Raw genomic sequence first — 13,026 nt, 5'->3', positions numbered from 1 at the left:
CAAACAACTCTTTTCCTTTACTGATATATAAAGAAAGATTAAAATAAATCAACTTCTTACAACAGAACAGAATTCATTCTCTTTTTTTCTTTTTTCAGCTGTTCAGTTTTGTTAGTGATATGTAGCAGGTATACTAGTGGTTCGATTGCAACACCATTAAAAAATACAAAAGCAGTAGTGATGACCATAAATAATATTAAGGAAAACATATACATATATATTTAAGGGGTTTCACTAAGCACGAACTAAATCTGATGTTGTTGGGAGGTGTTATCTAGCTGGAGTGCCTCTTAATTCCCAGTTTTTAAGGTAATTTAATTATTTTTGGCCAATTGTTCTTTCATGGATGAAAGATTAAATCCTTAACAGAAAACCTGGGTGTGTGAATAAAAGAGCTGAAAGCAAGAGAAGTGTACACCTTCCAACAATATACTCAGGCTCACATCCACTTGCATTATATTTGGCAACGACCTAACCATGCCATCACTCCACACAAGAAGCAAATAAATGGTCATGTGATGGCAGCGCTGCCATCAGAGAGCCAGGAGTTAGTGACTTAAGCATCACAGCTACCAAATACATCAGTTCAGAGTATGAGCGAATGCACAAGAATACACAGTGCAATTTTTAGCCAAGGAAAGTGCAGTCTGCCCAAAGCTCCATAAACTTCTGAGTTTCAACTCAGCAATGTGCAATCTTTTTGTTTTTGTTTATTGCGGTAACATTGGTTTATAACATTGTATAAATTTCAGGTGTACATCATTATACTTCTATTTCTGCATGGATTACATCATGTTCTCATGTTCACGATCCAAATACTAATTACAATCCATCACCACACACATGCCGAATTATCCCTTTTGCCCTTCTCCCTCCCCCATTCCCCTCTGGTAACCACCAATCCAATCTCTGTCTCTATGTGTTTGTTTGTTGTTGTTCTTATCTACTACTTAGTGAAGGAGATCATACGGTATTTGGCCTTCTCCCTCTGACTTATTTCACTTTGCATAATACCCTCAATGTTCATCCATGTTGTCACAAATGGCTGGATTTCATCATTTCTAATGGCTGAGTAGTATTCCATTGTGTATATATACCACATCTTCTTTATCCTTTCGTCCCTTGATGGGCACTTAGGTTGCTTCCAAGGTCTTGGCTATTGTCAATAACACTGCAATGAACACAGGGGTGCGTGTATCTTTACACATTGGTGTTTTCACGTTCTTTGGATAAATACCCAGCTGTGGAATAGCTGGATCGTATGGTAGTTCTAACCTGAATTTTTTGAGGAATCTCCATACTGTTTTCCATAGTGGCTGCACCAGTTTGCACCCCCACCAGCAGTGTATGAGAGTTCCCTTCTCTCCACGTGCTCTCCAACACTGGTTGTTTCCTGTCTTGTTGTTTAGCCATTCTGACGGGCATGAGGACATATCTCATTGTAGTTTTGATTTGCATTTCCCTGATAGTTAATGATGTTGAACATCTTTTCATGTGCCTGTTGGCCATCTGTATATCTTCTTTCGAGAAATGCCTTTCAGGTCTTTTGCCCATTTTTTAATTGGGTTGTTAGTTTTTTTGTTGTTGAGATGCACGTGTTCTTTATATATTTTGGAGATTAACCCCTTATCAGATGTATGGTTTGCAAATATCTTCTCCCAATTGTTAGGTTGTCTTTTCATTTTGTTGATGGTTTCCTTTGCTGTGCAGAAGCTTTTTAGTTTGATGTAGTCCCATTTGTTTATTTTTTCTATTGTTTCTCTTGCCAGGCCAGACATGGTGCTTGAAAATATGTTGCTAAGATCGACGTTAAAGAGCATACTGCCTATGTATTTTTCTAGAAGTTTCAGGGTTTCAGGTCTTACATTCAAGTCTTGAATCCATTTTGAGTTAATTTTTGTGTATGGTGTAACGTAATGGTCTACTCTCATTTTTTTGCATGTGGCTGTCCAGTTTTCCCAACACCATTTGTTGAAGAGACTTTCCTTTCTCCATTGTATGTTCTTGGCTCCTTTGTCAAAGATTAGCTGTCCATAGATGTGTGGGTTTATTTCTGGGCTCTATTCTGTTCCATTGATCTGTGTGTCTGTTTTTATGCCCATATCATGCTGTTTTGGTTACTATAGCTTTGTAGTATATTTTGATATCAAGGAGTGTGATAACTCCAGCTTTGTTCTTTTTTCTCAGGATTCCTTTAGCTATTCGGGGTCTTTTGATGTTCTATATATATTTTAGGATTCTTTGTTCTATTTCTGTGAAAAATGTTATTGGAACATTTATAGGGATTGCATTGAAACTATAGATTGCTTTAGGAAGTATGGACATCTTAACTATGTTAATTCTTCCAATCCAAGAGCACGGAATATCGTTCCATTTCTTTGTGTCTTCTTCAATTTCTTTCAGCAATGTTTTATAGTTTTCAGTGTATAGATCTTTCACCTCTTCGGTTAAGTTTATTCCCAGGTATTTTATTCTTTTTGTTGCAATTGTAAATGGGATTGTAGTCTTAATTTCTCTTTCTGCTACTTCGCTGTTAGTGTATAGAAATGCAACTGATTTTGGTATGTTGATTTTGTATATTGCAACTTTACCGTATTCATTTATTACTTCTAATAGTTTTCTGATGGATTCTTCAGGGTTTTCTATATATAAAATCATGTCATCTGCAAATAGTGACAGTTTCACTTCTTCTTTTCCAATTTGAATCCCTTTTATTTGTTTTTCTTGCCTGATTGCTCTGGCTAGGACTTCCAGTACTATGTTAAATAGGGGTGGTGAGAGTGGGCATCCTTGTCTGGTTCCTGTTCTTAGACGGATAGCTTTCAGTTTTTCACCATTGAGGATGATATTAGCTGTGGGTTTGTCATCTAGGGCCTTTATTATGTTGAGGTACTTTCCTTCTATACCCATTTTATTCAGAGTTTTTATCAAAATGGATGCTGTATCTTGTCAAATGCTTTCTCTGCATCTATTGAGATGATCATGTGATTTCTATTCTTCATTTTATTAATGTGGTGTATCACGTTGATTGATTTGCAAATGTTGAACCATCTCTGCATCCCTGGAATAAATCCCACCTGATCATGGTGTACAATCTTTTTAATGTATTGTTGTATGCAATTTGCCAGTATTTTGTTGAGGATTTTTGCATCAATGTTCATCAGTGATATTGGCCTGTAATTTTCTTTTTTTGTGTTGTCCTTGCCTCTTTTTGGTATCAGGGTAATGTTGGCTTCGTAGAATGAGTTAGGGAGCTTCCCTCTCTCCTCAATTTTTTGGAAGAGTTTAAGAAGAATAGGTATTAAGTCTTCTTTGAATGTTTGGTAGAATTCACCAGGAAAGCCGTCTGGTCCTGGACTTTTATTTTGGGGGATGTTTTTGATTACTGTTTCGATCTCCTTACTGGTGATTGGTCTATTCAAATTCTCTATTTCTTCTTGATCCAGTTTTGGAATGTTGTATGATTCTAAGAATTTATCCATTTCTTCCAGATTGTCCAAGTTGTTGGCATATAGCTTCTCATCGTATTCTCTTAAAATCTTTTGTATTTCTGAGGTGTCCTTTGTAATTTATCCTCTTTCATTTCTGATTTTACTTATTTGAGCCTTCTCTCTTTTTTTCTTGGTGAGTCTAGCTAAAGGTTTCAATTTTGTTTATCTTTCAAAGGACCAGCTCTTGGTTTTATTAATTTTTTCTATTGTTTTTTTAGTCTCTATTTCATTTATTTCTGCTCTGATTTTTATTATTTCCTTTCTTCTACTGATTTTGGGCTTTGTTCTTCTTTTTCCAGTTCCTTTAGGTGCATTCTTAGATTATTTGAGGTTTTTCTTGTTTGTTGAGATAGGCCTGTATTGCTATAAACTTCCCTCTTAGAACTGCTTTTGCTGTATCCCATAAATTCTGGCATGTCGTATTTTCATTTTCATTTGTCTCCAGGTATTTTTTTATTTCTCCTTTGATTTCTTCATTGACCCAATCGTTGTTCAGTAGCATTTTCTTTAATCTCCACATATTTTTGGCTTTTCTGATTTTTTTCCTATAGTTGATTTCTAGTTTTATACTGTTGTGGTCAGAAAAGATGCTTCGTATGATCTCAATCTTCTTAAATTTATGGAGACTTGTTTAGTGGCCTAATATGTGATCAATCCTGCAGAATGTTCCATGTGCCTTTGAAAAGAATGCGTATTCTTCGGTTTTTGGATGGAATGTTCTGTATATATCTATTAGGTCCATCTGTTCTAGTGTGTCATTTAAGGCCGATGTTTCCTTATTGATTTTCTGTTTGGACGATCTATCTGTTGGTGTAAGTGGAGTGTTAAAATCCCCAACTATTATTGCGCTACTGTCTATTTCTCTTTTTATGTCTGTTAATGTTGCTTTATATATTTAACTGCTCCTACGTTGGGTGCATAGATATTTACAAGTGTTATATCCTCTTGTTGGATTGTTCCCTTGATCATTATGTAGGGCCCTTCTTTGTCTCTTTTTACAGTTTTTGTTTTAAAGCCTATTTTGTCTAATATGAGTATCGCTACCCCAGCTTTCTTTTCATTGGCAGTTGCATGGAGTATCTTTTTCCATCCCTTCACTTTCTGTTTGTGAGTGTCTTTAGGTCTGAAGTGTGTCTCTTGTATGCAGCATATATATGGGTCTTGTTTTTTTATCCAATCAGCCACGCTGTGCCTTTTAATTGTTGGATTTAGTCCATTGATGTTTAAAGTAGCTATTGATAAATATGTACTTACTGCTATTTTTTAACTTTTTTTCCTCAGTGTTTTAGTAGTTCTTCTCTGTTCCTTTCTTCTTCTTTTGCTATCTTCCCTTGTGCTTTGATGACTTTCTTTAGTATTATGTTTGGGTTCCTTTCTCTTAGTTTTTTGTGTATTTATTACAGGTTTCTGGTTTGTGATTACCATGAGGTTCATATACAGTAACCTACATACATAGCAATCTATATTGAGTTGATGGTCTCTTTAGTTTGACCTCTGTCTGAAAGCTCTACTCTTTAACTCCCCTTCTCGCACATTTTATGTTTTTGATATCATATCTTATCTCTTTTTTTGCATTTGTATCCATTACCCTCTTTTCATGGAAACAGATAATTTTTCCTATTTGTGGTCTTCTCTTTCCCCCTTAAACAAGTCCCTTTAGCATTTCTTGTAGTACTGGTTTCTTGGTGACAAACTCCTTTAATTTTTGCTTGTCTGGGAAGCTTTTTATCTTTCCTTTCCATTTTGAATGATAATCTTGCCAGGTAGAGTATTCTTGGCTGTAGGTTTTTTCTTTTTAGCACTTTAAATATATCGTGCCACTCTCTTCTAGCCTGTAAAAATCCTGCTGAGAAGTCAGCTGAGAGCCTTATGGGGTTTCCTTTGTATGTAACTTGTTGTCTTTCTCGTGTGGCTTTTAGGATTCTCTCTTTATCTTTAATTCTAGACATTTTGATTATGATGTGTCTTGGTGTGGGCCTCTTTGTGTTTATCTTTTTTGGGGCTCTCTGTGCTTCCTGTACCTGGATGTTTGTTTCCTTCCTTAGGTTAGGGAAGTTTTCGGCTAGTATTTCTTCAAATAGATTCTCTGTCCTTTTGTCTCTCTCTTCTCCTTCTGGGACACCTATAACACGGATGTTAGTGTGCTTGATGTTGTCCCAGAGGTCCCTTAGACTATCCTCACTCTTTTTAATTCTTTTTTCTTTTATCTGTTCACCTTGGGTGATTTCTTCTAGTCTTTCGTCCAGCTCGCAGATCTGTTCTTCTGTATCCTCTACTCTGCTTTTGAGTCCCTCTAATGAATTTTTCATTTCCAGTATTGTATTCTTCATTTCTGATTGGTTCTTTTGTATATCTTCCATTTCTTTGTTGACGTTCTCACCAAGTTCATCCATTCTTCTCCCAAGATCAGTGAGCACCCTTAACACTCTTTGTTTGAACTCTCTTTCAGGTAGGTTGCTCATTTCTGTTTCACTTAGTTTCTTTTCTGGGGTTTTGTCCTGTTCCTTTACTTGGAACATATTCCCTCGCCTCCTCATTTTGCCTCTTTCCCTGTGCTTGTGTCTATGTATTAGGTATGTCAGCTACATCTCCTGCTCTTGGAGAGGTGACCTTATATAAGTGATGCCTTATCAGGTCCACCAGTGTGCTTGCCTCAGTTCCGAATGTTCCAGGAGTGACCCCTATGTGCGCTGCATGTGTTGTGGTGTGGTTGCTCTTCCTGTAGGTTCCCAGAGAGGCTGAGCTATGCCCCTGGCCAGCTGTTCTAATGCTCAGCTGCTTGCAGTTGTTGTGGGCCCTTCGGTCTCTTTATTGGGTGTGAGGCACTCCAGCACAGTTGACTGCAAGTTCTAATAGCACGTTCCCGTTGCAGTATTTCTATCAAGTGAGTAAGCCCCCGGTATGGCAGGTTGTTAGGCTCAGGGGCTTACAGTTGCTATAAGCCACCAGTCTTTAGGTCTCTTGTCAGCTGTGTGGGGCTGGCCTCAGGCACGGGAGCACACAATTGTTTCAGGCTTTGGAAGGTGGAGCAAACCCCTATGTGGCTCTTTGAGAAGCATAAGTCTTCTGTAGCTGACAAGCCCCCCCACCCACAAGTCCACACACACAATCAACACAGTCCTGCCCCATGTGTGCACCCCGACCTCCTGAAGTGGACCCAGTCTCTCCAAGGTGGGAGCCCCACACAATCCACAACTGCCCCACTCTCTCCACTCACTCCTTGTGCATGCCCTGCCCCACAGAGGTGGGCCCACTCACCAGGCTGAAGAGAACCCAGGCAGCTCACTAAGCAGGTCCACATGTTGCCCGTGGGCTTGTTGTTGGGTGGGGCCAGTCCCTGAAGTGGGCTGCCTGCCCTGGCTGAGCTGGATTAAATTGGTGCTCTAGTGGGTGGGGCAGACCCTGGGCTAGCAGGCCACAGGGTGAACTCCAATGGCATCTGCCAGCGTCTGTGTCACCACGCCCACACCAGATCACAACAATGGCCACTGCCAATGTCCCAGTCCCTGGAGAGGTCTCGCCTCTCACTGAGATGCGCTCAGAGCCTATCAGGTGGGTCTCTTTTCACCAAAGGACTGTGCACCTTTCTTTCTGGTGAGTGTAGGTTGCTTTCTGAAATGGGTGAGTTTGTGCATGGGCCCTTTAAGAGCCTGCTTTAATTTCTTTGTGCACCGGCTTTCCTGGGGGTTCTCCCCAATGTTTTAGTTGCAGGCAAAGTCAGATATTATGCCACTCATCTCGATTGTGCTGGGTCCAAAAAATGCCTACAGCGGGAGAGCTCCCCGGCTCAGGGCCCCCACTTCTCCAGGGAGGCTGCTTACCTCTGGGCAGCTCCCGAGCAGCAGTGAAGTGCTGCGGCTTGTGAAGGTGGCATTTTTTCTCTCCAGAAGGGAATTTCTGCCTCTTCCACCTCAATTAGGTTTGTCATTTGTTGCAGGAGTTCCTCTTATCCAGTTTTCAGTTCTCTCTCATGGGTAATTTTTTCAAGAGTAGTTGTAAATTGGCTGTGTCCATGGGAGGAGGTGAGTTCAGAATCCGCCTTCGCCACCATCTTGACTTCTCTCTCAGCAGTGTGCAATCTTGACATCAAAGCATTAACCAAACATTTGAGGACATTTTAGCTTAAATACCAAGTCTCTAATAAGTCAATTTTACCAAAATATATTAACATGTAGAAGGATAAGTGCATTTAGTAGAAATACTTACATTTTAAAAATCTCTTAAAATTTTATGAGCCATTCAATGTATACACAACACAAAAAGTGACAGTAAGGCTATGATTACTGCTCAAGGTTCTAACTGACATTACTAAGTTCCATATATTACATATATATATATTATTTTGTGTGTGTGTGTGTGTGTGTGTGTGAGGAAGATCGGCCCTGGGCTAACATCTGCCAATCCTCCTCTTTTTGCTGAGGAAGACTGGCCCTGGGATAATATCCATATCCATTTCCTCCACTTTATATGGGTCGCCACCACAACATGGCTTCACAAGCAGTGCGTCGGAGCACGCCCAGAATCCAAACCAGCGAACCCTGGGCTGCCGCAGCAGAACACGTGCACTTAACTGCTTGTGCCCCTATGATATATATTTTTTATGCCATGTGATTGCAGTATGTGTGTGAGTATGTAAGGTGGGAGATATATTCATACATATGTAGTTTTGTACAACTACACATCTGTACATCTAGGTGATATATCTTCCTCAGTCAGCAGGGAAAGCTTCCAAATTCTCATCAACTATGACGTTTGCTATAGTTTTCCCCTTTGGTAGCTATTCTTTAGCTGATTAAGAAATTTTCATTCTATTTCTAATTTACTAGGAGTTTTTTTGAAATCATAAATGAGTATTGAATTTTTAAAAATATTTTTTCTGCATCTATTGAGATGGGCATTATTTTTTTCCTTTACTCTATTAATTACTTGATTGATGTAAAGCTTTAAGCCAAACTTGTATGCTGGGTAGATACCTCATTGGTGACAATAAATTATCTGTTTATATATATTGTAGATTCAATTGGCTAATACTTTAAGATATTAATGTCCACGTTCATGATAAATATTGGTTTGTAATCTTAATTTTCCTTTCTTGTAATTAACTTGTCAGGTTTTGATATCAAGGTTATATTGGCTTGGAAAAGAGTTGAGAAAGAGTTTTTCTATTCTCAGGAAGAGTTTGTGTCAAATTCAGTATTTTTTCTTCCTTAAATGTTTGGAAGTATTCACTCCTGAAGCTATCTGGGACTGAAAATTTTAAATTACAGATTCAATTTCTTTAATAAATATGAAAACTTCAAGATTTTCTGTTTCTTCTTGTGTATATTTTGTAACCTTGGGAATTCACCCTTTCATCTAAATTTGTAAATTTAGTGGAATAAAGTAATTAATAATATGCTTTTATTTTTTTTTACTATCTTTAGGATCTGCATAATATTCTCTTCATTTCTCAACGTTAAAATTTGTCATCTCTCTCTCGGTGTCAGTCTTACTAGGGGTTTATAAATTTTGTTAGTATTTTCAATAATCAACTTTTGAATGTTTTGGCTTCTCTAAGATTTTTTATTGTGGTAAAATTCACATGACATAAAATTCACCATTTTAACAGTTTTAAAATATACAGTTTGGTGGCGTTGAGTACATTCACAGTATTGTCCAACCATTACCACTATCTGGTGCCAGAGTATTTTCTGCACCCTGAAAGGAAACCCATATCCATTAAGCCATTACTCCCCATTACCCTCATCTTCCAGCCCCTGGTAACTACTAATCTGCTTTCTATCTCTGTGCATGTACCTATTCTGGCTATTTCATATCAATGGAGTCACACAATATGTGGCCTTTCGTGTTGAGCTTCTTTCACTTAGCATATTTTCAAGGTGCATCCATATTGTAGCATGCCCCAGGACTTCATTTACCTTTTTTTTTTAATGACTAACATTCCATACAATGGATATTCTCTCTTTAAATTTGTTTTCTATTTCATTGGTTGCTGGTCTTATCTTTGTTATTTCCATCCTTCTACTTTCTTCAGGTTTTTCAGGTTTTGAGACGCATGCCTAAATAACCAAAGTGAAATGGTACAGTTCTGTTAGTTTTTGTTTTATATACTTTGAGCTTCTGTTTTTAGGTGCACCTGAATTTAGACTAGCCAAAGCTAGACACACATCTGGGGCTCCCACACTTCCTACCTAGGTGACTCTGCATAATAAGGGGATAATAACATTGGTCTTATCCCATTTACCAGGATGTTGTGAGGTTATGTCCGTGAAAGCACTTTTTACATTTCTACTCTTGGATAGACCTTTATTGTTTGCACTACAGTTACTTTCAATCTTCATTGCAGTTTCACAGATATTTTCTCATTTATTTCATACAGCAGACCCACGAGAATTATAGATGTTATTTTATTTCTGCTACTATAGAGCTTCAGAAAGTGACGGTGAATCCAGTATTCAAAGTCCAGTGGTTTTTTGGTTTTTCTTTCTGTCTTTACTAGAGCTGCCTCATGCAGAATGGTGTTAGTGGAGTTTTCAGGACATTTGAATTTCACACTTGCAGGTACTTGAGAACATTGCGGTTACTGCCATGAGGTGCAGCGTCCTCTAGGGGCAGAAGACCAAGTGCAGTCACCACACCAGCCCTCCTCTGCCTGCACAGAACTCAACTGCGCAAATTTGGCTCTGGCTCTCTGCCAATGCATTGTGAGCTTTTACTGAATGCTCAGTGAATTTGAGTTTTTGTGGAAAAATAAAAGAATTAGTAGATGTACTTCTTCCCAAATATATTTAGGAAGTAACATTTTAATGTATACAAATAAATATTTAGCACTTGAGGACTGAGAGAGGAAAGGAAAAGAATTATAATAGTCAAGGCAATATCTGAGTGTTTCATAGGAGGGTTTTTTTTAAATGTTAGGTTATAAATTGCTGGCAATAAAAAGAAATTCTGAGTTTAAAAAACTTCCATAACTTTCCATAAATTTTAAATTTTCATATTTCATGGGCTCATATATACTCTTTTTTACCCATTTTAATAACTCTGAGATAGGAAGTTATTGTATAATTGATAGTTTCTGAGATTATGTTGTGGATTAATTGATAGTTTTGTTTCTTTCCTAGCGGTACATAAAATAATAAACTAATTAAGTAATAAAATAATAAAAATAAAATATTTATGTATTTAATATTGATGGCATTAAGTCAATAAAATATGGTATATTAAAGGCTCCTGTAAGGCTCCAGAGGCTCCTGTAATGATTTTCAAACATTCATTCATTCATTTATTCAATAATATATATTGAGCACCTAGTCTGGGTTAGGTGCTGTACAAGGCATCAAGGCTATAACAATAAACAACCATTGTTATAAGAGGTTTATAGTCTAGTGAGAAAAACAGAAAAGTAATAAGGTGTTAATAATATAGAGTGGTAAGAATAATAAAGAAGAAGCATGGTACAACAGACATGTGAGAAGGGTATTTAAGTCAGGGGTCAAGAAACACTAGCTGAAGTAAATTCCAAACTGATGCTTGAAGGAGCAAGTAGGATTTGGTCATATCAAAAATGGGGAATACAGTTATGGAAATAAGTGTTTCAGACAAAAGCGTAGGTGCAAAGGCCCAGGACAAGAGTTCCACAGAGAGTGGACCATTTCAAAGGAATTGAGAGCCCATTGGATATCATTAATTATTCAAGAGTTTCCACTTTTCTTTTAGACAAGGATTCTTAATGTCTGGCCCTGGTCTTCATGGGCTTCAGGAGTGGGTATATGAAACCACTGAATCGAATATGGGTGCTTTGTGAATATATGACTGCAAGACGAAGGTTTACCGCATGCATCAGAGTCTCAAAGTTGGTTGGGTCCCTTCAAGAAAAGTTAACTATCACTGCTCTAAGGTCTCACAGAGTAGAACAAACAAGTTGGAAAGGATATTCATATATTGTATAATTTATATAATCAATAAATTAGTAAGTTAATAAATTAGCTGGGTCAGAGGAAGAGGGAGTGGCATCTCTTGTCTACTCCTACCCACCCTTTTGTCCCTACTCTTCCTGGCTCCTTTATCTCCCAGCTCTCACCATTCATCCATTCTTTCATTTCTTCTCCAATTTTTTGAGCACCTGCTGTGTGTCAGAAACTGTTCTAGGAGTTGAAGAGAAGGGAGATGACAAATTAGTCAAGGTCTGTGCCTTCCTCAAGTTTACATGCTAATGAGGGAGGGCAGGCTGCATACAAGTAAACAAATACACAAACAGGATGGTTTCACATGGAGAAGAGGGCTGAGAAGGCAGGTGTGATAGTCAGAGTCCTTAACAACCCTTATCGCACATCCTCAATCAGTCACGAGTGAGTGGGTCACAATGCAGGAGAAGAGTCCTGGAGACTCTGCCGTGCCTGGCAATAATCCCTTAGTTGCTGGATCATGGTGAAGTGTGTTTGTGGGGGTGTGGTTTCCAGGGGAATAGGAATGGTCCGCCTCTTGGGGGCTTTGAGGACGTGGCTATTTACCAACCAGCACAGAAATACGTCATTATTCTAACAACCAGTAACTCTGCACTGGTGCTAACAATTTCATATCAGCTCTGGGGTCGTGGTGACTGACAGTGGGCAGAGGATGCAAGGGGAGGCTACTATAGACGGTAACATTGGAAAAGGCCTCTCAGGAGAAGTGACATTTTGGCTAAGACCTGAATGACAAGAAAGAGAACCTCAAGGAGCAGTCAGGGAGCAGGTGAGGGGATGGGAAGAGCATTGTAGCCAAAGAACAGCAAAAGCAAAAATGGTGAGATGCAATAAACTTGACATGTTTTCAGAGTGATAAGAAGGCTGATGTTGCTGGAACATTATGCTGAGTGAATGATAAGAAATTAGGTCAGATGATAGGCACAGGCCAGATCTTGTAGGGCCTTTTAGGCCAAGATAAGAAAGTAAAATGAGAAGCCATGGGAAGGAGGACTTTAAGCAGGGAAATGATATAATATGATTTACAATTTTAAAAGATACTCTGACTGCAGTGAGGAGAATGAATTGGGGGGTTAAGGAGAGAGTCGTGAAGAGGTTGTTTGAACCTAGAGGCAATGGTCGCCTGGATCAGAGTGATGAGCAGAAATGGAGAGAAGTGGGCTGATTCAAGTTTATTTGGACTTTGTGGTGATTTTAAAGATATGTCCACGTATTCTTTGATATGCCTCCCCTCAAGAGGTGCAGCTTAAATTCTTTCCCCTTGAATGTGGGCTGGAGGTAGTCATTTGCTTCTAGCAAGGAGAACATGGCAGAAGTTGGGGGATGTCACTTCTGAAGTTAGGTTATTAAAAGATGGTGGCTTCCATTTTGGGGGCAGGCTCTCTTGCTCTATTGGATTCCTCACCCTGAGGGAAGCCAGCTACCTTGTTATGCTGTACCTCTGTGTAGAGGCCCATGTGACAAGGGACTGAAACCTGCCAAGAACCTTGTGAGTGATCTTGGAAGTTGATCTCACCTCCACCAACCACCCCTCCACCCCCCACAGTTGAGTCTTCAGATGAGACTACCGC

Source organism: Ceratotherium simum, chromosome 1 (assembly GCF_057802395.1).
Source record: "Ceratotherium simum simum isolate JZ-2026a chromosome 1, ASM5780239v1, whole genome shotgun sequence".
NCBI classification, from domain to species: domain Eukaryota; kingdom Metazoa; phylum Chordata; class Mammalia; order Perissodactyla; family Rhinocerotidae; genus Ceratotherium; species Ceratotherium simum.
The sequence above is the reverse complement of the archived record's forward strand: the minus strand, read 5'-3'. Positions refer to the sequence as shown.